Source organism: Plectrocnemia conspersa, unplaced genomic scaffold (genome assembly GCF_051122295.1).
Source record: "Plectrocnemia conspersa isolate PC_06_02 unplaced genomic scaffold, ASM5112229v1 ptg000002l, whole genome shotgun sequence".
Classification (NCBI taxonomy): Eukaryota; Metazoa; Arthropoda; class Insecta; order Trichoptera; family Polycentropodidae; genus Plectrocnemia; species Plectrocnemia conspersa.
The window spans coordinates 20,601,538-20,628,947 of NW_028277166.1; the positions used below are offsets into that span (position 1 = coordinate 20,601,538).

At 32.3% G+C, this 27,410-nt stretch overlaps 1 protein-coding gene and 1 long non-coding RNA gene across 3 annotated transcripts in view; one reads left to right on the plus strand and one right to left on the minus strand.

The window, feature by feature from the left end:
• The window catches only part of Su(Tpl) (Suppressor of Triplolethal), a 112,405-nt gene that overhangs the window by 57,997 nt on the left and 26,998 nt on the right, over nt 1-27,410 (plus strand). The window lies entirely within an intron of this gene.
• On the minus strand, nt 21,156-24,809 carry LOC148238009 (uncharacterized). The gene is made up of 2 exons (XR_015808866.1): nt 24,417-24,809; nt 21,156-24,316 (listed from the first exon to the last, which is right to left on the minus strand). It is a non-coding gene; the product is annotated as an uncharacterized LOC148238009 (long non-coding RNA).

Sequence of the window (27,410 nt, forward strand, 5' to 3'; positions counted from 1 at the left end):
GTATATTGTCTGACGGTAAATGCCAAGTATTATATAATGATATTTCTAGTCTTTTTGCGCTCGAACATTTGACGTCATAGAGTCGAATAAAAGCTTGTACTTAGACCGTAAACGGGGGTATTAAACACTTTGTATTGCCCTCAATTTTTGAAGTATACAACCTTTTTAAAAGTATTAATCGATTGGGTAGCTTTGTACGTCTGTTTTGCAAGAAAAATATTCCATAACACAGCACATAAATTTACAATCAACATCAGAAAAGTCAATTTGTGTGGTTTATTTACACAGAATTTTAAAAGCAAATAAACATTTTCGAACCTCGACTTACGAGTATTTCGAACCTTGACATACGAGTAAAAAATGTATTGTAGGTAATCATTTCAATTTTATTTATCGAAATAAATTAATGGCATTTTAATTAATTTTAATGGAGAAACTTGATTTGAGTTACGAGCTCGATAACGAGCGTTCCCACTGCGAAGGTGACGGCACGATTTTATTGCTTTTGACGTGGATTTTTGACTTCTGAGAAGAGATAATTGTTCCTATTGGACAAAATTCTGTTTAGATGTGCTTTAATCGATTCTCAATCGTAATCTTGTTATAAAAAAGTGTAAATATAAACGCTTGATAATCGAGCGTTTTCACCGTGGTGGCACGATTTTATTGCTTTTGCCCTAGAATGAGAATTCACTATATGGCAACACTGAGCAGCAAAAATAAAACGCGAATAATTATCAAGTAAATATTATGAGTAGATACTTAAAATAATTTTTATTGCCTAATTAAAATATTTCGCATAAAATATGATTTCAGAAAATATGCCGCAACAGTGGCTAATTTTTATATTTATTCTTAGTATAGAAAGAGTTAACTCCTACTTATTATTATTTATTCAAGAAATTATAGTACGATGTTAAAAAAATTATAAAATGCCATATTTGTCAAGGAGCCCAGAATCATTATTTTTCCAGGGCCCGGGTTCGCTCTCAGCGACCATGACAGCATTTGTAGTATAATCGGTGTCTAATACCTGAATGTTCGAATATCATATTATATAAACCTTCGTGTATCTTAATTCCGTATCGTGTCTGCGAGAACAGAATTATTGATTATTGAATAATTATAATTTCAATCGATCATTACAGATTAGGTTTTCCTAGATTTTTCTGATCTCAAGGATGAATATCGTGATCGATAGATCTTACATCTTAGGTGTTAAAAATAAAATATGAATATTATATTTAATTATTAGTAAATTAATTTATTTATTAATTATTTTATTAAATTATAAAAATCAGCTGCTATTTTTGAAATAATAGTTAAATAGTTTTTTTAAATAACTTTTCTGACGCTGTTATTTATATCCATGTAAGTCACTAAAATGTATTTTCAATACATACATACATATATTACAGTTTAATAGCGAATAACTACACTATTCACTAAAGCAATTCATCCTACGACATTTACGTATAAATGGAATTTTATTCAGAAATTAAAACCGGCAGTTATAGTCAATGTCTTTCCATTCTTTATAATTTTTTTTTTTTTTTTAATGTAACCAGTTTTTTATTTGTTAATAAATTCTCATATTTTTTACATTAATCTATAACATTTTCAATTTCTTAAAAATATCTAGTAAATATCGTCTGGATTATTAGGATAATTATTTGTGGAGGAAAAGTTCCCAAAAACCTCTGCGAATTTAAAAAAATAACAATAGATGTCGCAAATCTACGACATATTGGTTCAGAAGCGCCTCAAATCAACTTGTCGCGAACTGTACAAATAAATGCATTCTTTGTCTTGTCGGTGTATCGTCACATAATTGCGCTATAATACGCTTGCACATTGTGCAAAGATAGATATACGTACATATATACAACATATAAATTCGTTTTGTGTGCATGTGTGTATGCGTTTATCTGAAATGCCGGGCAACGTACCTGCGGTCAAACACCTTCGCAATGAAACTGCATAATACAGAACAGACAGAACGCAGCGCAGTGTTTGCGCTCGTTGGACCGATTTTAGCATTCCGTTTTATCTGGATATTTTTTTAAATTCTAGGTAAATAAAACAGCGTTTTTGTCTTGTCACCTTTGCGTTTCAAAATGCGACGCTCGCCGATTTGCGAAAATTAAATAAAAATTGTGAGAATCGCCTTTCATGAAAATTCCGCGAAAATAATTATCTCGACTTGTTCGCTTTGCTCGATAATCTGCTTAAAATATGTATGGTGTTATGTGTATCGACGTATCAATACATATACCTGCATGTGCTGTCATGGCACGTGTTGTCATTTTAAACGCTCACGTGGTTCGGTGCAGACTCACGTGTATCGAGCCGTAACTTATCTATACTGCTGTTGTCATGGTATTAATCGAGTGCATGTACGTAAGCTAATTGTTCGAGGCCCATTTTATGATGTAAAATTAAAAACGTATTATGGGAATATCTTCATGTGTGTTAAAACTAGGATATGCATCTTAACTGCTTTCCTAAATTTACCTTAGGATATTTTTATATAATATATAAAAAATATTAAAAATTAAACTTATTTACGGTCTGAATGTCTGCATTATTTGAGAACGGATTGTTCCACTTTTACGTGGCTTTCTCAGTGGTATTGTGTAGTTCAAAAGCTGAGTTATTAATATATCTTAATATTAATTCGATTGTATGATTTAAATCAAAGTGGATTCGCGGAACGTGTCTCATATAATCTTTATAAATCATAGCCTTCATTCCGGCTTCCCAATGTTTTGGTTCTAGTTATATAAATATAGACATATTTGCTTAAATATTTTTACCTGCCAGTATATTGCGACAAAAAAATAATCACTAGATACGCATTTATCTATCAATATTGAAAATTAAGCGACATGGCGAAGTCAAGGCAAATCGATAATTAAAGCGCTTGTAAATATTATACATTTTAACCCCCTACTGCATGGATTTTATATTCGCTGCAAAAAATATATTTATGTTGTAAAATAAATACATATGTTAGAAAATAGTATAATAAAAATATTTACTTATTATTTACAATTTTATTGACAAAACCATATGAAGGCCATATATAACACTGCATGTAGTAGTAACTATAATATTTATCGACCCATATGTGGCACTCAACAAAAAATACAAATTAAATCAAATCATTTAAAAAATTAAAACAAAAATTTCTAATAAACTTATGTACAGTACCCATTGCTTCATTTTCACACATGTTGAATAATCGATGGTAGTAAATAAATATTTTTTAAAATCAGATGGATTTTCAAGATTTATTATTTCTCTTAGCAGTGTTTCTGATCCCAACAATGCTATCCATATTATGTTATTCTCTTATTTTTTTGAATTCTTTACTTTACCCTTTTTTATTTAGTATTTTCTTGTAATTCTAGTGGATCTTGTTCTAATTCCGATTCCAATGTTTCATTTATTATTATGTGAGGTGCAATATTTTTTTATTGTTTTGCGAAAAATACCAAATTCAGTTTCATCTGACAAATATTTGTCTTTGCTTGTATGAGGTATGTCAAAGAAACATTTGTGTCAATTAAAATTTTTTTGATCCATTTTACCTAAAAATAAAGAATACTGCATGTAGTGCCATATATGGCCATACATATTTATAGTATGGCCATATATGGCACTGTATGTATGCCAAATATGGCATTATAAAAAAAACGCATTTAGGATATGATAACGATTGTAAAATTAATCAGTATATATTATAGTATATTCTCAAATTAACTCACCGATATTTACACATTCAACGAAAAATTTATGTTCGAACACGTAGCAATGTGACATTACCAAATGACTACCAACAGTTATTAACGCAGTTTTTGGTTTTGATGCCTGATGGCAAAGTTGTCGCAATTATGTTACAAAATATGTTACTTTATACTGCAACACAAAAAATAATCAGAAGAAAGATTTTTTAAATGTGGGGCCATATATGGTACTGTATCCGATAAGGGGTTAAATTAACTGTATGCGAAATTAAGTGATACAAGAAATCTTACTGATGAATATTTAAAATAAATCTATATATGTAATAATTGTTTATAATTAATTGAATATATGTCACTGATTTACAGACTTTAATTTCAGTCTAATGTATCACTACTTACTTAGTAATTGTTGATTGTGTTTACATTGGGTTAACGACTATCATGTTGCAACTGAAGATTTACTTTTTTATTTAAATTAATTTAATATCTACATACGATATTTAAAGGTTAAATAAAAAATCATCAATGTTGTTTTATCTTCAAATTTAAAAACCTGGATTTGCTAATTTGTAAAAATTCCTTATAAATAAGTTATAAAACATTTTCATTCTTTCTTTATTTTATTAGTCACTATGTTATATAACATAGCGAATCAGACCGTTAAACTAATGTTTACAATACTAAGTAAATGAAATCTTATAATGATATAAATCCCATATGTATATATTTTTATACTGAGAATGGTTTTGGGGTATTGTGATGATAGTCATAGAAGTTGCGATATGAAACTCACTGCAATAGTATTTTCATCAAAATTAGTTAAAGTTGTGCCAAAACGCAGCCATGTATATATATATTCCTTTTGTATATTGTTTATGTTTTACTTTAAAAGTATTAATTCTAAAACAGAAATTGTATAATAGCTACTTAATGATGCAACGGTTATGAAATGCTAATGAGAATATCTTTTTACGTGCATTCTTTCGATTATTTATGTAATTGATTTACTCTCAATCGTACCTCCATCAATGTCACGATACCGATAACATTATCGTTTTATTGTGTTGTTATTTGTGCGACTTTTCTGATTTATCTCTATTGATAAATACGATTTGACCGTATCGTGCCAAAAATGATGATATTTTTAGCTCTTCCTTCTTTCGAGCAATTCAATGAAGCGTGTTTGCGCGTAACCGAAGATGTTTATTATATGACTTCGTCAGATAATAACACGTCTACGTGGGTTTAACTCTGATAAGTTAATTAAATAATGTTTTCGCCAATTAATCCCACGCGCTCCACCGCTGTCTCATCCCGTTGACCACGCCGAGTATCCATTGTTTAATCACAATACAGAGGAAAATATATATCAAATGATTAAGGTGTACAATTACGCGTTTTTATTATTACGTACATTTTTGACTGTCTGGCGAATTAATTAACTCTTAGGCAATTTTCCGAAGCGGGTATTTTCCCCCATGGCCGGAAAAGCTTTCTCTTGTATTCTCATTTTTCTCCTTTGACCCCCCCAGGGTGTAAATGTTTATGCAATAATGATGCGAGTATGTTTTTACGGTCTAGCGGTTTGTTTACGCGTGTTTCCACATAAATAAACGTTGATATTTTTTTAATCAAACCGTTTAATGGATATGTGTGTACATGTAGTCTCTCACACAGGTCCGGATAAAACGGGAAGGTTGAGGTGTGTATGTGTGCGAGTTTTCGGTCTTTGTTATCTCGCTTTTGCGAAAAACAAACAAGACCAACGCTCGTACATCGCCTTAGCGGTCCTCCCGGGAATAAAGGGAGATTTGTATTCCAGAAACGCACGAGTCAAATAGCCGGCCGGGCGGTTTTCGGTCGCCCAGGGCAGGGGCGGATTGTTGCTCGAAATATTGTGCTTTCGCCTGTAGAGGCCGGATTAGCAGGCAAATATGAAAAGTTAATAAAATTATTTTAATTTTAATGTGCAAATTTCTCATCAAAACCTTGACTTAGAGCATATTTGAAAAAAAAAAAAAAACATACAATTTATTGTTAAAAATAAATAATTTAAAACATTATATCATACCTAATTTACTAGAAATTGAGATAATTTAAGGTTAGATAGGTATTAGAAAACGAGTACGGCCAGGGGAAAAAATAAAAATGTCGCGGGTTTCATCAATAGAAAAAAGAAATAATTTTGTACATTAAGAAAAATTTTTTTTTTGTCAAGTATGAATGATTCAAAGTATAGTTATTATTATTATTATTCCCAATTAAGTATATACATATGTATGTATATATTATTCGTATTATATATCAGATTTTTATTACTGTACCTTTCGTTTTTATGACGCAATTTATAGAATGGCGATCTTGAAAGTACAATTTTTATTTAACGTATGTCGAAAAACCAGTCGATTTTGCAATACGTGTATATGCAAATGTACAAGTTTACCGTATACGTAAGTCTACGTTATAAAAGTCACTGCAGTGTGTTTGAATGCGCCAATCGCACAGCATACACCTCATAAATCTAAAGTCAACATATCAATTATCAAGAGTGTAAAAAGGTTAAAGGTACTGTACACGTGTAGTATAACATTTTTTACACGTTGTAGTATATGTACACAATCTGACGTGGTATCCCTCTCTTTAGTGCGCGTATCGATTTCGCGCAACGTGTGTCGCGGCGTATTGTCGCATGAGCCGCGCTAAATCCAAAAGACGTTCTCCGTCCGACGTGCCCCCCCTGTGTAGAATATCTCTAACCCCAAAGTGGAATTGGGTCGTAGTTCCATTATCTCCAGGGCGGGGGTGGCGGTGGGCGGTCACTGCTTATTTAGCTGAGGAGAAATAAAAGAGTTTCGCCCGTAAAATTGTAATTTATTCCCCGTGCCCGCCCGTGGGAAATACTCTGGGTAATTGTGCTCGAAAATACTGTTTTCGTGAAAATCAATACGCGGTCCCGCGGGGGTGCGCATAAATCTACCGGGCCTCTCTCAGACGATCGCTAAGAGACAGACGTACGCACAATGCGTACAGGTTGTTCGTGAAATGGAATAAAATAAAAATTACTAGAGACGTGCATAAAACTTTATCCATGCTGGGTACATTTGAACCCTGAATTCTTATTATTTCAATCAAAAAAATCTAACTGATATTTATTGTAATCTATAAAAATCTCGTTGAATTAAACGCAAAAAAAAAACAATAAAAATAGTATTACGTTAACTTTTACTTCATTTAAATTCAAATTTAAATGGGGTCACTTTGTACCCCATTCCGGTCCTCGGTCCTATTTTTGAGGTCACTGATGGTAATGCGATCATACGACTCGACATGCTAAGGCTACATTTTATTAATGAACTAAAGATTGATGAGCTATACTGTTACACACGCTAGTTTGCTTTAGCATGAATAAAAGCGCAAAAAAGAGTTACATGTTTATATATTAATATTTTAATAAATTATAAAGTGTATCGACTATAAAAAAGTGTAGTCCTAAAATTGTTAAATATTTATAGAATAAACCTAACCTTATCTATTTATTATTTGTTAAATCTAATAAGATCGATAAAAAATATAAATGAATGAGCTGAATGGCGAGATAAGTCGGCTAGTGCGATGTCCTGGTTATCTCTCATCTTGCTCCTCGCTTTTTGCACCCGAATTTTCAGGAAAGTTGTCCAAATGTGAATGGAAGAAATTTACTTTTAAACCCATGCTATAGCCCAATATCTTGAATTCTGAATATACTTATAGTTTGATTTCCAAGAAAGCTCTTTCTCACTTTTTTCATTTTTGTTTCGAAGTTTTTATGTCCAACAAAAATGCCTTCCTCCAACTTTGCCTCTGACAAACTAGGGAATTGCTCACCTTTGATAAATTATTTTATTAGGCCCAACTTAATGTAAAGTGGTGGAACTAGAACTTTTTTCGGATCTATAAGGTATGTGTTTTGACTCCATGCTGCAATATATTTCTGATTGACTTTACTTTCTTAATATAATACTGCTCTCACACAGAAAACATGGAAGTTTGTTGTAACCACTCTGCTGACAGAGTATCATCAACATTACTTTCGTCGCCACATATTGTCCATTTATGATCTGGATATGAAAGTTTGTTAAAAATCGACTCAAGAGTTTCGTAGCATTCTTTCAAATGAACTGAATTCCCCACAAATATGCATACTCATAACCGTTGTGTAAGAGTACTGCTTTCAGACTTATTTTTGATGAATCAATAAAACGCCTCCAATCCTCATGTTTGAATTTAATGTTGAAAGCTAATTTGCAAAAATTAAGATCAACTCTTTTCCTTTACTTCGAAACCAATAAAAGGACTCTGACTAAATCATTTAACTCGGACTGGGTGAAAAGTTTTGGATCATTGCTGAATCACACTATCCTCCTACTGTATGTTTGGGGCAGTGTTTCGATATCGTCTAAATTATTTTCTAGTGTATGGAGAAGGAACCGCTATTCCAGGTCCTTGTGTGACAGATCGTATTGTTGACGGAATGTTAGGATAAGAAATCTCCTTTTTGATCTTCAAATTAAAAACTTGCACATTACTAGAGCAAAAGTAACAGTCATCACTATGATTTCTTGATGACTGTTCCTTCCTTCAAACCATTGGTATTCCAAAGTGAAAAGATTGCTTTTTACCATAAAACTACGTAAATTAAACAAACTTTATAGGGGGACAAGGCTTGACTTGATTTTTTTGCTTTTTTTACAGTATAATTTCCACAAATATAGTAAAAATAATCCGGAGAGTTAATACATTTTCGGGAAGCCATTGTCGTTTTAAAAAAACAAGCACAAATACTTTTAAGTGACTTTAAGTGCTTTTTACTAGATTTATTGTTGTAATTATGTTAACACATCTAAAATAATTATTTAATATACATATGTATGTATTGTACATGAAAACCGTTTCATTGTACTTTTCATTCTACTTAATGTCAAAATTTTCATCATCAAATAATCAGCACCTGAAAAACTATATAAATCACTATTTACATTCAAGATAACTTTTACATCGCAGGCCTGTGTAATCACGTCAAAGTGAAACGCGTTTATATGTAGAGAGAGAGAGACCTCCACTTGCTCTCAAGAATGATTCCGAGATCTTTGATGGAAGTTATTTAGCCAGAACGTTCCTACCGAAATCATAGAAATTTTCTGTTAGTGTATGATATCAGTAAAATAACATAATATGGCATTTCTGACACTAAAGAGCAGATGGTAGATGTAAGTCCATCTAGAGAGAAAGAGTTCGCAACAGATCAAATGCATTTAAACAAATTTAAATCATCGGCATACAACAAATATCTGGATTTTTTAACTGACCGCTAAAAATCGCCCGTTTGCGATTGTTCAAAGAACTCAGGAATAATCATATTATATCTGAGCAACAATGTTCAACAATTTTTTTTACTAATAGCCCATGACAATCTTTGTTGAAGGCTTTTTCTAAATCAATGTATACGTTGTCTATTTTCGTCACTATTTTGGTGATTATTTATTACTCATAATATATAATTAAATTTTGAAAGTATTAATTTAATCCTAAACTTATGAACTGCTCGGAAATTTTTCTTTTTAAAGATTTGAATACCGGTTTTTTTAATGTGTGTTGAAATTAAATGTATTAAACCACTGAAATATTCATACCATTATTCTTAAAAACAGCTAGTAAAAAAAAAACAATTTTAAGATGTAAACAAAAATAAACCATAGTTCACAAAAATAATATTATGTGTTTGTATGTACATTGCTGTTAAATAGTCCAAGCACACGTATTTACAAAATATTTATAAGAGTTACTGACGATGCGTAATCGTCCGGTCCGATCGGTCGTAATTGGGTGTGCTTTTTCTGGTTTGCCTAAAACATTGACTTTTCTTCTGCACCCTTTAATAATAGATTAATACCTATAATGTGCGTATGCGTGTACGTACGGCCGACTTGCAACTTTCTTTTTTGCGTGCCCACGTGTGCGTGTTCGACTCGCAAAACCTGATTTTCGGACCGGCCGTATGTAAGAGCCTACGTTACTAAATTGTTGCTGAATATTTCGATTTAAAATCATGCGCTGTACGGGTGAATAAAAATGCTGAGAATGTTGACGCATTAGATTACAAGTTGTAAAGCAAACGAGGAGGTGCACGAAAAAATGAGCACATTTTCCTTTTCGCATTGTTTGCGTTCGATAATGCAATAAATCAACGTATGCCTCACGCCTTTTCGTTTTAGGCGTTTCTTGGGTGCACGTTGAATTTTTTCCTTATTTATTTATATATGACAGTTATATGATAATCGTTCCATTGACCAAATTTGTCAGAACTCGTTTTTCGACCGCTCGTTCAAAGTTTGTTTGAATTGTGCTTTTGATTTTTATACTGCTCGTATGGTATTATACTTTATTTGCTGCTGATTTTAGATTAAATAAATACTCTGCGTGTGTGTGTGGTCGGTCGAGTGCTAGCTTGAATAGAACGTTGCTTATCTTATTTTAAATTAATAGAATTAAAACACTCAATTAAATTAGTAGAAACTTACATTCGGATCAATGCTTTCTAACCCGTTTTAACTGCCAAATCGTTTTGAAAACGTCGATAACGTTTTGGGTGAATGGCTCGAAATTTCCATTTGATTTTGTTACAGCCACATTGATAAACGAATCAACGATCAAAATTTTCGCCGACGTTCAATGGAATGTTGCGATAACATATTTTTAAACGGCAATTATTACTAAGCGCAGCTCCCACGCCACGTGAACTGACCTGACGCTAAACGTGTGACGTCACACGCGGTCGAAGATAAAACTGCAGGAATGACGTAGGGTACGGGAAAAGCCCTTATGTGTGTTTTTTATGAGCCGTGATGTAAGAAAAGCTAACCGGCTATTTTATTTTTATTTTTAATTACATAACGATACTTAACTTGACGATAGCGATAACGCTCAATGCGCCATGCATCGCGCTGTGTTGATAACAAATCGTGTTTACACAAGAGAAAGCTCGCTAACGATGCGCTTATAACATAATATGTAATTACTTTATCACACATGTGTCGATTTTTTGTTGTTGTGTTAAAAATGTCATAATGTTTTCATTGTGTAGTGGAGCGAGAATGCTTGTTTGCTTATAAATGCAGTGTCAGGTTCATGTGAATAATGTGCATTTCTCTTATGTCTGACATTTGAGTTTTTTTTACTTTTAAAAGCTCATTTTATTTATATTGTTGTACTCTTCAGCAGCAAATAAGTCACGATTAATATAATAAATTCACTAATTTGTTTCATTGAATCATAGTAATGGTACTTATGAGATCTGTTCATCAATACACGCAATTTTCACTATCGCGTATACTTTGATCTCGACTAAGTTTCGATAAAAAATATATAATCGTAATCGTGGCTACTTTCTTTATTGGTGGTTCATCGATCGTTTCTATTTTCTGACGCTATTGTTTTATTTCATTATTGATTTATCGTTTTATTTGCTACCTTGATTAAAATATTCCATCGATCCACTTCCAGCCATAATAGATCTGTTTTGTAACGCTTTGACCTAACAATAAGGCGACGATTGCGATTATTATCAATTATCGCATATCGGGTGTGTTTTTGAAAATACGAATGTGTTCAATTGTACTAATTGCAGGCAAAACGACCTTTTTGAACTCGCAATTGCTTTAATATCGCAATTTACTATTTGACCTAGCCCAATAGATGAGAGGTTAGCCATTTCTATCATTTATTTATACGTTTATTTCAGTAATATAAATAATTTTACAGACATACTAATTATACTGGTTTATAACCATTTTCATGTTTACAATTAGTTATTAGCTAAATTTAATATAAAAAAAATAGAATATGAGACAAAACATTTGTGGTTATAATTTCAGGAAAAAATTAAAAACCTTTTACAATTTAAGCGAAAGAAAAAAAATAGTGATACTTTTAGTGCATTTCATTGAAGAACTGGAATTATTGATATGTTGTCTTTAACCTCTAAAGCAGTGATTCCCAAAGTGGTCTATATCGACCCCCCAGGGGTCTATTTGGGGAAATAAAAATGGGGGTCCACTGAAGTGGATCTCAACAACCACTGATAGTACCTATCTATTTACATTATAATCTTATAAAATAAAGACATATACATTATTTATAAAAGTACCTATGAAGTAAAAAAAATATTATATATGTTTATAAAATTGTGTAAGTTGTAGGATGAAGGCATTCGCTTTGTGGTCGCAATACATTTTGAAATTGTAAAAACCTGCACATAATGATATACCACCGTGATTCTCAAAGTGGTCTATATCGACCTCTAGGGGTCGACGACGACCTGTAAGGGGTCCATGTCAGTGAAAAATAAAATTGGGGATCCATGAGATGTAAATGTGGGTGACTTTATTTTTGGCTTTCAATGAATGGAATAATCCACATACACATAGTAGAAATCTTTCAAAGTGAGTAGCACGATACCAGCTGTCAAAAACACATTGAAGTTGATGAATTTGCAAAAAATCAATATCAAGCAAGCAGGGGGTCTACCCAAAACCGAAACACATGGCAAGTGGTCTACGAGACAAAAAAGTTTAGGGACCTTTGCTCTAAAGCAATATGTGCTTGTATTTAAATTTAAAGTTGTTTTTATCGTAATCACCGATACACGGGATTAGTGGGTTAGTGTGGTTTCGCGAAACATTTTTATAATATTTTCAGGTATTTTAACGCTAATATGCATGTTTTTAAGATTAGTATGAATAGGTGTATTATATATTTTTTTTATAGCTTTGTTTTGAATGACTTGTAATTTAGAAAAAAAAATTGTATTACTGGTGCTACTCCACATCGGATAGGCATATGTTAAAATGGGTCTATTTAACCCTTTGAACGCGTGAATCGTCTAAAGTCGCCCAATTGATTTTCTATCTCTTTACGCAAAAATCAGTAAAAAAAAAGCTTTTTAAGAAAAACCTGTTTTAAGTGAATCAATATAAAATATAATTTTAAACAACATTTTTTTTTTTAAATCAGAACACTTTAACACAATTTAATTTGTTCTTTATTTTAAAATTTGCATTTTTAAATAAACAATTTAATATTTATTTTTTATTAACGCGTCCAAAGGGTTAATTACTTATAGATAAAAAAAATATTATTTTAGTTAACGCGCTTTTTATATTAAATATCGGTCTAATGGCCACAATGGCGGAAAGCTCTTTGGAGCGAAAGTCCAAAATATGTTTATTAAATTTATGCTTGGAGTCCAGGTGCTGTAAGCCCAGGTATTTGACGCTTGTTTTCCACTTGACGTTATTGCCCTTTTCATTCAGAAGTTTGTCCACATTTTGTGAAAATAACTGCTTCGGTTGATTTTAAATTTCCACCTTTCAAAATATATATTTAAGATTTCAAAAGTTTTTGTAATTTACTCACGTATTTTTGTATTTTGTACGCGTATTTTTATATTTAGGATATCATTCGTATACAAGATAAAGAGGAACGGCCCGAGCAAAGTTCCCTAAGGAATTCCTGCTGGAATCTTACGCGGCATTGAGTGTTCGATATTTAGAGAAACAACATAGCTTCTACTTTTCTGGTATGAGCGTATTAAGCGTAACATATAGTTAGGGGTTTTGTTTTTGTATAGATTATAAAGCAAACCATCATGCCATACTGTGTCGAAAGCTTTTTCTATATCTAACATCAAAAGACCCATACTCTTTTTCATATTAAAATTTGCGCATATGTGCTCCGTTAACTTATAAGTTGATGTGTTATTCAGTGATTTTCGTGAAAAGCAAACAGTTCGTTAATAATTTTATTCACCAAAGATAAGGATTATTTTTTTAAATATTTTAGTGCTCAAATATATATTGTATATATATATATATTATTTCAATTGAGACGCCTAGACCTTAAAATAAAATATTGTTTTTTTTTTCAATTAGTTCGGTGTATGCGTTTCCAGCGTTCCGCTCATTCCAGAGCCGTGACACGCGTCACGTAGACTTCGAGTTGAATTCTATAGGGCTCTGTAGTACCTATATACGTTCACGTGTTTCTGCTGCATGTCGACGGAATCTGGCCGTTGCTGCAGTACGATTTCGCAGACGTTCGTGCACAATTTGATTAATCGAATGTCGTCATCGTCGTCGTAGAACCGGCGTCGTGCCGATCGAAGCAATCGGTAAAGGTTAAACGAGCCGGCACGCAAGTATGCACCTATATATCTATGATATATGTGTTTGCACGATGAAGGTTTCGCGAAACATGACACGCGACGGTGACCGGTCAATTTTACGACTTGGTGTAATTTTTGCAGACGGATGCTGCGCGAGAGACGTAAGATACGTGGACTAAAACTCGTTTTTTAATTTTCCACTTAAGGGTCGTACAAATTATCGGCATGGTATTTCGTCATTTCGGCAAAATTTGCCCAGTTACTTGTAAATTTTTTTAATACTTCCATTTCATTAAGATTCGTAGTATGTATGTCATTAAATGACATGCACTTTTCTGGCCAAGTTCAAGAGAATTCCTGTTTAGAATCCAGTCTTTGTATACCAATATTACGACTTAGTGAAAATCAAATGAGGCAAATCTAAAGCGAATATTGACCAATAGGAGAGCGCAAAAAACAATTATCCCTTCTCAGAAGGTGAAAAGCAATAAAATCTTGACTTCTGAGAAGTGATAATTGTTTTTGCGCACTCCTATTGACCAAAATTTGGTTTCAATACACTTTGAAGTCTGTAGTAATAAAGGTAAGGATAACTATCGTATTTTTAAAACAGTGTAATATCGAAATTCAGACAGACTATGGAGCAAATGCGAGATGCGACTTCTGTCTAACTTCTTCTGAGGGTTAAGTTGGCTTAGTTTGTATTTCGGATTTGACCTAATGATTAGTTTTAGAACTTTCATTAGGTTAGGTTTGGGTTTGAACAGCTTGGACGCTTCACAACTGTCAAATTGAGCTTCATAGATATTTTAGACCAGCATATAATCAGTTGAATAATATTTTCGCTAGTATAAATATGTATTTACTGATAAAAATATATTTGGACTTCACTAGTGAAAAAATCTTAGAATGCAAGAATGCAATTTATTATCGTTTAACGCTTATCTCAAAAACAGATGAGCGTCGCAAATGTTTGTGAAGTTTTTTGTTTCAAGACGCAACTATATAATTTCAATTAGTTCAATAATTTGATCGCGGTTAATTTTTTTTTTTATTCGTGTGCAAATCCGCACAAAACAAACGCCGATACGGATCTTTATGTACGACTATATAATCATATATCAAATTCGTTCCAATCATTAATAGCTTTGGTATATACATATTGTACAATAAATTTGATAAAATTATGTATTTAAAATGTTCCATCAATTTTGCTGAATTAACTTAATCGCAGCTGACTTGAAAAAGCTAAAACGACGTTCCTGATCAAAAAGCGTGTAATAATAAATTAAGCACTTTTTGACGCCCTTACAGTAGTTCTCTATAAAATTCTAAAAGAAACGATTATGAACGTAATTAATAATTAATTTAAAAAATATTAATAACCAGTAATTATTTTTTAAATGAATAATTAATTGTTTTTTTTTTGCAATAATTGGTTAAATAAATTAATATCGGGAAAAGCTGAAAAAAAATTTAATAATATATATTGGAATATTTTATTACTTCATCCATTTTTTATTTAATATTCGAATAGTTGAAAACCCTACATTTGCAATATATAGTTTATATAAAAATTTACTTAACATTATACGTCAATCATAAATGAAAAAATATATAATTTTAATTAAGTTAATTCAGGTAATTATTTTACACACGTAAATATATGTAAACATAATAAAAACATTTTATTTTATGTAGACTGTATATCTATCTATGTATATATGGTGGCGTGAATAAGTTGACAACTCGAGATGTATTATTTTTTAAATTATTTGTTTTGGCGCTATAATAAATAATTTCCTCGATAATATCATTAGCAAAAACAATATAATAAATTATAAAAACTCCAATTTAACGCAGAAGGCAAAAGTTAAAACTGCTGCCCTGAAAAATATGTTTTACTTGTCAACATATTCACGGCCACTGTTGATATATAATTATATTTATTTTGCTAACAGTTAATTGTATAATGCAACAAAAAAAATATCAACAAAACATGCACATAAAATGTAACAAAGAAAATTAAGGAAAAAATAAATAATATTCTTGAGTTCTTAATGTACGAAGGTTTCTCTTTATTCCATTAATGAAACCCGGTAAATTGTTGTTTCTGCCAATTGTCCTAGAAATATTATATAAATTCACACCTCCGTAGAATACTCTCTTGGCCATACTCGGCTTCTATCTACCCTTAAATTATCTCTATTTCTAGTATATAAAAAAGATAAGCAGTTGACTGGATATTATTATTTATTATCAATTTACAGTTGATCGACCGTAATAAAAAAGATAAGCGAAAATGCGGCTTTTATGTGTGTTAGTGAATTTGATTTTGCACTAGTGAAATATTATTAATACGTTAGCTATATTATGTAGCAATGTGCATGTATTATTGCGAAATTATGGGTCAAAAAACTCGTGGCAATAAATAAATAAAATCAAAATGTGATATAACTAAAATACTAGATTGTATTGTACGTTTGATAAAAAAGAAATCGTTTTATACGCGTTAATTTAAACGTCCGTTTGTTTGACATGGCGATAGCAATGTAGAAAGTGGAATTTATTAATAAAACTTTTGTGTGTGCGCTTCGATTAATCGTTAATTTGATAGACAAGACAGCCCGTGAAGCAGAAAATTGTTTCAATGTAACTTGACACAATCAAGTTTCTAAATTTAAGCAATAATGGTTCATAATTTTATGAGATTTAAGCCCGAGTAGTCTCTTTAGATATGCCAATCTAATATGGTGGTTTTTACACGTTGACCTTCTTTACGGATAAAATTAAAATCATAACGTTGTATATAGGACTGAAATTAAAATATTTATGTATGTACATATGTACAGCCCGAGAACTGGCCTCTGATAAGAGCGAGAGAGAGAGAGACCCTGATTTTAAACACAATCTCTTCCGAAAGATCACTACTTTAGCGCGTGGGGCGAACGACAAAATTTATTTACACGTCCCTATGCCTGACACTGATGTATTTCGTATAATTTTGAAATTCGTCGTGTCCTTTATGTGTATTTCTACACACATTATAGTGTAATATTGTTATTTTTTGTGATACCTTAGTCGACCTTAACATTTAAGAACAGCTATAAATTACGTTTTTTGTTTTATTCGAACGCCTTTTTTCTAACGGATCGAACGATAACTTTTCTACGTACAGGTAACCAACCATCAACCAACATCAAGTCAGGTGACAAGAATGTATTTTGCATCCCGTAAATGTTCTGCAACATAACCGGTTATTCTGGTAGTCGACGATCTGGCAGTGGCGATCGCCGTTTAGCTCAGTTTTCGTTATTTTGTCAGTCCTTTTTCACTATATAATTATTTATCCAGCAAACAATAATATGAAAAAAACGTGTCGAAAATGTCAAACGAGCTTTGTCTCGTTCGCTTTCTAAATATTGGCATAGCCATGCTCCATTTTTTTCGCAATTATAAAATGTTTGCTAACATTGAATTTGTTTTTGCGCCGTGCTCATTTTGCATATTCATTTCCACCCCAGATGTGTCGGGCTCGAAACGATACAGAGCCTTGGCATCGATTTCAATGTTAATAACAGTCAATCTGGCGTTATTAATCGATAGCCATTTACGTGTTAACACCTCAAATGCTTGAGGTTAACACTCGACGTTCAATTATGCAGGCTATGAAGCCAGCGGAAGGTAATCAACGCGTACAAACTATGTAGTACCAATCTGCAAAACGATTACATAACACTTGTCGCGGAATCAATTGGTACATATCGAGTTTTAGTTCTAGTGACGCTTGCAGTTTTATAAATAATGTCAAGACAGTTTATTTATTTTTCAAATGTCATAATGATGACAATGTGTCATTATGACATTTAATGTGACATTTGATAACAAGTATACAATAGTCATATTCGGATTATCTTTAAATGCAACATTTACAATATATAAATAATATATAGTTTATTTATTTTAAATTAAGTTAAGATTCCGTTTTGTCTATTTAGAGAATGATTCTGGTTTTACGCGGATTATTTCATCTTATTGGGTATTTTTCGGAATAGTTACATTAAGTGTTATTAATAATTTGTGACGAAAGTATAATATTGTTGTAAATTTAATTACAGTGGAATATGTTTTATCAGTGAAATTATATTTTCATTGGCGTTTCAGTGAAGTCATATTCACCGGTAAATTGATATTTTTAATTAAAATCGATTTTACCAGCAATTGTATATGTTACAGTAAATATTTATTACTGGCATTTCAGTGAAATCTTACATTTTCACTAGTAGATATATATTTCTACTAGCAAAAATATAATTGAACAGATTGATGCTAGTGAAATTATATGCTGCTTTAAAATGTCTATGAAACTAAATTTGTTAATTTTCTGTTCAAACCAAAATCTAACATAAACGAATTAACTAAACCCAACTCGACATAATGAAAGTTGTAAAACTTACTATAGGTTAGGTTTGCCTTAATATATTTTAAATGTTTTTTCAATCGATGTAACGTCACAATTCTGTTTGCAAACAAATACAGTTTTAACTGATTCTGGCTTGAGTTAGTGAAATTATATTTGTATTAGTGAAAATATGATAATTCACATTCACTGTAATAAAATTTACAAAATGTAATCATTTCGTAACTGTTATTAACACATTGAATTTCGTTAATGATATAATTAATATCATATTAACTAAAGTAAATATTTTATTAAATAAAATATATAATTAATATTTAATAATATTAACAAAACAATTGATATCCGCGTCGGCCTTCTTACGCACATTCATCAATCCCTAACTTATCCTAATGCCTGCACTACACTCTCTGGAGTTGGACAAGGCTGGCCAAGGACGGAGAATATAGCGGGTTACTTCGGTCGAGTTCGGTTCCGAGGTTGTCTTTCGAGCGCGAGCGGTGAGATACTTCCCCGTTCGCTCTCTCGCGTGTTAAGTGACGAGAGTGAGAGAGATAATGATATGGTGTTTCGCAAACTGAGATAGATACGCGTAGGCGTCCTATGGTCAACACGCATGTCGAGCGCTGCATCGTAGTCACGTGGTCAAGTTATAGTACCACATGCTTATCGGGGACTTCAACAGACTCTTACTGACATCTTTGAATATTTTAGGGCACCAAAAGGGATTAATTATATTTTTGATAGTATATTCTTCTAACAGATATCGTTACTATATTTTTTTTTCATATAAAATTAAATAATTAGTGATACTTGATTTTGTTAAAATAAATATTTTCGGATATCCTTATGTATTTTCCTAGATCGGTTTATATAAATGTCACATCATAACGAATTCTTATTTAGAATCGATGGCGACAAATATCATTTATATGCCTTATGGCATTTTGCAAAATCCGACAAAGATTTTATGTAAATTGAATATTTACGACCGAAAAGTTTTCACTGATATTGTATTGGTGAGTGCCCACACAAACTTTTATAATTATCAGTAGCGTAATTTTAATAAAATGACAATTTAAAAATTGCGATTATTTGGCACATTTTTCGATCGCGCGCAAATATGCTAGCTGTACATGACAGAAGCCGCCGTCCGGACGGCACATGAAATTGGCGGTTCGGTTCGGACAACTTCCAGAGTGTAGTGCAGGCATAAAGGTCTACCAAAGTTTTGCAGCTAATATTTGCTCTTGAAGAAGTCACGACCTGTTTATAGTATGTCAGTGGCTCCCAAGCTTTTAAAACACATTTTTTTAATAGTTCGCAATACACAGTTTGACATTTATTGACTTTGTTTATCATTGCGAAACCAAAAAATAACCATTGAAAAATTGTAATCTAAATTTTACTTTTAAATGTAGATTAATAGAATAAATGTGATTATTTAAATTAAAGTTTTTGTTCTAATTATCACAGAAAATAGTGCTCTATTCCCTTTTTACTTGAAAGATAATATAAATTTTGCTTTCGGCGCGGTCAATTTATCTTCTCAATTTTCTTTAAGGAAAATATAAGTTTATTAATAAATCGACTGTATCAACATATTTTTTACAGGAAAATGGCGGGTTAAAGTAAATATCATGAAAAAACGCGCAGCATAGCATCTGGTGTTCAAATACTTATCTTTTATAAAAATATTTCCATAAAGTTATGCTTAACTTAGCTTAGTATTTTTTATAATAGTTTAGCTATCCCTGCTACTATATGCAGTATTACATTGATATGCTAAATTACTAAGAAACGTGTAAATATTACATATATACCAATGTAAGATGATATGAACATTATTAAAAAATATTTTTTATGATTGCCTCCTTATGAGTGATTAGCGCGACTCAAAAAAACTGTAGCTCTTTATGACAAGTATTGTTAAATATGGATCAGTGTTCTTCTTTATTTACTTTATTCACAAATTTGATTTACTTTAATTATATTATTCACAAATTTGATTTACTTTAATTATTTTATTAAATCAAATATTTATTGTATCACAATTTATTACATATACAAATTAAAACGATACATAGTTCACGAACTAGAATTGTTGATAAACGTGCACACATTTTGTGTTTGTTATCGTTACTAATTCTGGAGTTTTTATTTTTTAACGTTTGACGCACGTCACGAGTGACGCTGATGATTCATTGAATATTTTACCACAAAAAACAAAGCCAATGCATACAATTACGGTCGATGTAATCATGATTTATATATTCGCACTCGAAAGTTTACACAGGTGCATCGAAGATGGTCGCTAACTGCCATTACTTTAAGACCTATCGTATTAAATTTTTAAACGAATAATATGCAATGGGAGAGAAAATGTTTTGAGCAGATGTATTTTTAAACTTTTATCGCCGAGAAGTGTTATCTGCGCGTTACAAGTGTACCAAAAAATTGTTTTCAATTTTCGCCGACGACTTTTGTAAACAAGTATTGAAAACATAATCATTTTCGCTCCGGTATAACCAACACCACCTAGATAGAAGGCCGGACAGCAGCGCGCGTGACGTCATTGGGTGTAGGGATACTCGGCGCGGCAAACGTACTAGAGAATCTACGCGCTTTTACGATTTCGGTATTTTTAATAGCCTTTTTAGAATAAAAATAATTCTTAAATTTAATAAAATCAAGGTTTCATTTATGATTTTTATTACTAGTTTTGAAAATTATCAGAACATTTTTTAAAAATAGGTCAATAAAAAAAATATAATTAAAACAAAGTACATTTAAGGAATGTCCGAAAATTCTAGTTTATTTGTATGTTAATGAAAAAACTTTTTCACTGTTTATTTGATAAGAGTTTACATATTCAATTACATAAAACATATAACAAATTTTAGTACATGGTCTTAACATAAATTTCATTCTTATAGTTCAAGATAATTTGTTTATAAATATAACTTTTCTCCATTTCACTTATAAAACTTGAATTTTATTTGACATATAACAGCTTTCTCTCGAATCGCTACTTCAATCTATTGTTGTTTTGATCTGGAAAAGTGAATACATTAAGTCAATCATTGCCATATTTATACATACAAATTAATATTTGAATACATATCTTTTTTGCAGCTCAGCTGATCTCTTTTAAAGTAAGTTGACATATGTCTAATTAAAATTAATTGGTATGATACAAAACAAAACCCAACATATTTACAAAATAAAAAAATCTTAAAACTAACTACCCGAGGTGAGTGTTTCTAATTTTCTCCTTTTCTTTCCATCAGAATTAATCGATATTATGTTATTTTTCTTTTTCATATAATTGTTTAAAAATATATTTGTAGATGTTTTTATTAATAGCCTTAAAATATTAAAATCGGTATGCTTCAATGATGGACAATAAAATTCCGATAGAAAGAAATCATGTTCTTCGACTGTATTTAACGTTAAACATATTACTAATTCCCTCTGAGCTTTACATTTTAAAAACTTATTTTCATGATTAGTGCTAATTAATTTGTTTATTGTAATGTAATTTAGCATAATTACATTTACTAAATCAGAGTGCGGATACAATAAACCGCCTCTATCAACATTTTTAATAAAATTGAAATTTTCTTCTAAATTAGCAAAATTTAAATGTTTGTCTAAAACTAAAAACTTTTTACAAATATCACACTTAACTCTTTTTAGTACTACTCTTGCACAATAGCCTGCTAAATATGTAAATATAGGTAACTGTGGTTGAATCATATTAAAATCCTCTTCAGTATAAATTAAATCGAAGTCTGTTGTTTCTGACATAAAATTAGTTGATTCTACGTTAGGTTCATTATCAATTTCTATACTATTTTCTAAATTAATATTTCCAAATTTTTCAGACGTTAACGTTAATGGCAATAAATTTTGGATTCTAATTTTGGATTCAACTTCAAACACTTGTCTTATTGTAATTAAATATTGAGAACCTGCCATCGTCCTATATTTACCAAAACGGGCTTCAAGATTGTCTGTCTGAATTTTGCCTGGAAGCAAATACTTGAAATTTAATTCTGCCTTGCAATATTCACTTAATTGTAAAAGCCCGTGTGTCGTGTGGGAAATTGCATCGTGCGTTTCTCTGGTTAGTTTATTACATTTTACATTTAATCCTTTCCAAAAATCTAACCATATTAGAAATTTTTCTAAAAATTTTGAATTTTCTTCGGCAGGTACGAGAGGATTTTGAAGAGGATTTCTAAATCTGTCACCTTTGTGCAGTGTTTTTACATTTACTATTTCCCACCAAGTTTTTATTAATCTAATAAATTCAGCAGTAGATCGGTGGTTAGATAAATTATGCTGCTGACCTATTTCTAACAGTCCCTGTATAACATTGTCGTTAAATATATTTAATACTAATTTTACATTTTGTTTTTCAAAGCAACTAGGTGAGAGAGATTTTAAATTTAATGTGTGAGCATATTTGACAAGTTGATTATTTTCCATTTGATACAATTTTTTCACATTTAAAAAGGAAGCTACAGATAAAGTATCATCGTTTACATTTTCAAAAGATGGAAACTTAATCGACTGATCGGTATCTTTCTGATTAATCCAATTATTTCGTATACATTTCAATACGTGAACAGAATCTAAAATATAAAACAAAGGTGCATTATCTTTGCAAGGATGTTTGTAAACTATACTGACTTGAGGAGGTGAAGCAAAATAAGACATCGCTTTACGATTTATAGAATTATTGTCACTTACGACACAGACTACATTAAATCCTATATTCTGTAGACCGACTACAATTCTCTTAATGAAGTTAAATAATTCCATTGCTTTCATCGTTTTTACAGGTAAAATATGCACAACTTCTTTAAACGAAGAAAGCAAACTTTGTAACATAAATACATGAGCAGATTTAGCTGCTTCTTCAGTGTTATAAGCCATACCTACAATATTTCCCCCTTTATAATCAAAATATGGCTTAATATAAATTTCGTCAATCATTAAACTAACAACTTTATCACTATCTTTTAAAAAATGAAACTTTTGTTTAATATAAGTTAAAAAATTTGCCTCATTTTGTTCAATCTGAGGATCGGTATTATATTTTAAACAAATTTTATGAACTGTAGTCGGATGAGGTAAAATCATATAATCAAAGCTTCTGATGTATCTATATGCGTGGGGAGATATTGAGAACAAAATGCTACAAAATATTACAAAATCAGGTGAATATCTATAACGATTTTTTTTACAATTGAAAAGTTTTACTTGCTCACTTAAAAAATCGATATATTTCCTCTTATCTTCATCTATTAATGTACGAGTCGATGCTAACGTATCGAGGATCAATTGAATATTGTCATCGACGGAACTCTCGTTTACATTTTGGTGAGAAGATTTAAAAGTATTTAATGTTTCAATTACATCATTAATATTTTGAAACGCTAATGGGATTTGTTTATTATTTAAGCGAGTTAGTTGGGTTTTGTTTTTATATAATGTTAATTTTAAGTTTTGGCTAAATACGGCAGAGAGCGTAATGACGGGGGCTGGAACGTCTTCTATTAAAATAAATTTTACCAGGCCGTTTTTCTTGACTATGGTCCACTCCTCGTCGACATTATGGCTATCTAGACAAACAATAAATTGATTAAAATTGGAAAATACTCTATTACTATCATATTTAGCTTTGGAACGATAGCTGTTGGCAATTGCAGCTTCTATATTGGAATTGTCGATACGCGTGCGTCTCTCTTCTGCACTCTCTCTGGTCGAAGTAGAAGCCGAAGCAGATAGATAATCTGGACAATTGGGTAGCTTCGTCGGAACTGCTGATTCTTTCAATGCTTTTTTGTCCAAGGGAACGCTCAGATGACGTCCGGTTCTTTCGTCATAATATTCACTATTTCGTCTGAAATCCGTTTCGGTAAAGTGGCGCTCGCATACCTATGTTATGTTATGATCCATTATATTGTAGGTTAGGTGTGTGTATCGATCAACATGCAAAATATAAACAAGCACTTATATGTGTAAAAACAATACGTACCCTAGAATGTCGAGTAGGAGCAAAATGTGCTCGATGAATCGCCCGGATCCATTTGTTTTTAGTCGCTTCATCTCGAGGAAATTTGTAGACGCTGACTTTGGGGCCGTTCTTGTAGTTTCCGTTGCAATTTGGGACACAACACGTATAAACCATGGTTGCAAATACACCAAATAACACTGAATAACACACGACGACACGGATAAATGGTTAACTGCGATATTTAACCGATTTTTGGTAAATAAACACGCGCACGTGAATCTGACGCGTCGCGCGCCAACGGACGGTTTAGTTCTGGCCGCCGCCGACCGTCGCGCTCTATACCGTTGGACCGTGACGTCACGGCTATGGGAAAATCCTACGCGACGGCCTTATAATACAGAATGGTGTTGGTATAACACGCTCTTATCTATCTCCTCGGACACGTAAATCCCCAGATATGTCACATGTGTAAAAAATCAGATTTTATGTATGCGGCGTTGATTTCCAACGATTGCCATCTTGGGGAACCCCGCTATTTCCCACCTTCGACGATGACTCACGCGTCTGGGCAGAGCTCGTCTCGACCTTCGCTTTTGCTCGTTCGCGTCGCTGTTATCATTCACCTCTTCTTGCGCATCGTCCTTCGAAAGGTCCTTCGTTTGACAGCGAATTCAATTTGCTCATATATGGGTCAGTGGGACGCGGGCGCGAGCCAAACATAATAATCAGTTTTTACTTATGCTAATAATGGGTGTAAATTGGCAATGGTCTGATCATGCAAACCGTTACCGTTTGCGCAACGCACCCGAGATACTTTCTCTTCTTGTGCGCTATCGCCAAATTTGACACGATCCGATGAAAAACTGAATTGCGTCACGTGAAAAGTACAAATTTGAAGAATATGACGAAGTCGTCGAAAGACAATTCGGTGATTTTTTGCCTTTGATCTTTGGCTTTTCTCAATCTTTTTTTTACCCACCACCGTGACATTGGTCTTCAGTATAATAATGGCGAAGTCAACTAAAACAATGACCTACAATTAGTTTTGACAATTAGAACGAATATAAGTATAATTAGAATGAAGATTTTCTTTTGGCAACTTTGATGTTTATTTACATCATATCATCAATTAATTATTACCTTGAATCTCAGACAATCGAGCTCCTCAGCCATATACAGCTATCAATCTGCTTATAACGACAGTTGATTTATGGCTCTATACATTTTTAGGAACGATAAATATGTGTAGCATAAAAAAGATATGCAAATATAAAGAAAATCGTCAACCGGTCGACCTTGCCGGAGTCTTTTTATATCAACTTACATAATGAAAACACAGGCTCTACTAAAAATGTTATTTTCGCGCAATTGTTAATTTGAACTCGGGTTCAAAAAGTGTGATTTATGCCGTTATACAATTAATTGATTGTCCCGTGAGGCGAGTTACGTTAATGTGGATAATTAAATATTAATGCGTCATTGCTCGAAGCTCGCTCGCTTGCTTTGCCTACGTTCTGTATATTGTTATTATTGCGCTCGACCTTGTCTATTGCTTGTTGTACTGTCGCGAAATAACGTACACGGTGCATGCGATTTTTATTTCCATGCCATATACATAAATGTCGCGCTGACAGTAAATCCCCACCTGCGATTCACGCGGTGGTCATCGAAATAACATGGTAGATGTTTAATTATAAACGCCCACTACATAACAACTGGGGCGTCGCTTCTCGAACGGTATGTGCTAATAAAGCGTACGCAGTTTGTGGTGTTGTTACATGGGTAACCGAAAAGAAATCCCATCTTAAGATAATTTCCTCAAACGATCGTATAAAAAAAGTAGACTTTAACAGCTACCTCACATGACGAGGACAATATTTAAATGAGCAATATTAAATAACGATTCCATTTTCGAATATTTAACTTACATAAATGCACAAACAATTCATTTTATGGAACAAAGTATTTATTCTAATGCACATATTTATTAAAATAATTACCTGTTAAATCGCAACCAAACATGACGAGACCGACAGGTGATTCGTACTGGGCTCAGACAGTAACATAGTATCTAAAAACATATCATTTTGAATATTGCACCATATAAGTGGCCACGAGAAAAGCATTTAGCCCTCAAGTTTTGACTTATTTATTATCATGGCGAACGAAATACGAATTAAGAGACCGCTCGAAGATTCTCAGTACATTTCGTCATCGCCAAAGTTTGCCATAAGGCGGCGTGGATGCTCGTCTTCGTTTTGCAGAGTGGATATCATTTTAACAAATGTCGATTCGCGTTCTGTACAATACGCTAGTTCTCAGCTGAAAAATTCAAAGAAAATTTTTCATATCCTAGTGCCCTTTTGCTAAGAGCATTGAGATACAATTCATTGTATTCTCGGCGTATCGTCTATTCAGTATATTCAATGAAGCACGTATTGAAGTAAAGATCCGTCAATCCGACTTTCAGCTACGAGCTTGAGATCCTCCTCAATACTACGTTCTACAGCAGAAACAACTTTTTCGGTGCGCACTTTACGACGTCTCTGCGGATGCGTGTTATCAATTAGAGTATGAGTGGTGCGAAAACAATCCATGGTTATTCGAATTGGACGTTTATGCCGACCGTAAAATGGACGAAATAAATTTGCAGAATTCGTAAACGTTGTTCTGGCGTAAGTCTATTAATGGTGAAATGGCAAACCAAACTGAACACAAATCAGCTGTTAGATTTGCTGTTGCTGGAAAAAGTGTTGCCAATTCGACAAACAAACCTCTAAAAAAACACTCCATAGTTATTCTAAATTTCGATATTACACTATGTTTTAAAAATGTGATCCTTACTGATATTACTACGGACTTCTGATATCAAAGTATTGGTCAAAGTGTATTCAAACCGAATTTTGGTCAATAGGTGGGCGCAAAAATAATTATCACTTCTCAGAAGTCAAAAATTCACGTCAAAAGCAATAAAATCGTGTCGGCGCCGTTGCAGTGGGAACGCTCGGTAACGAG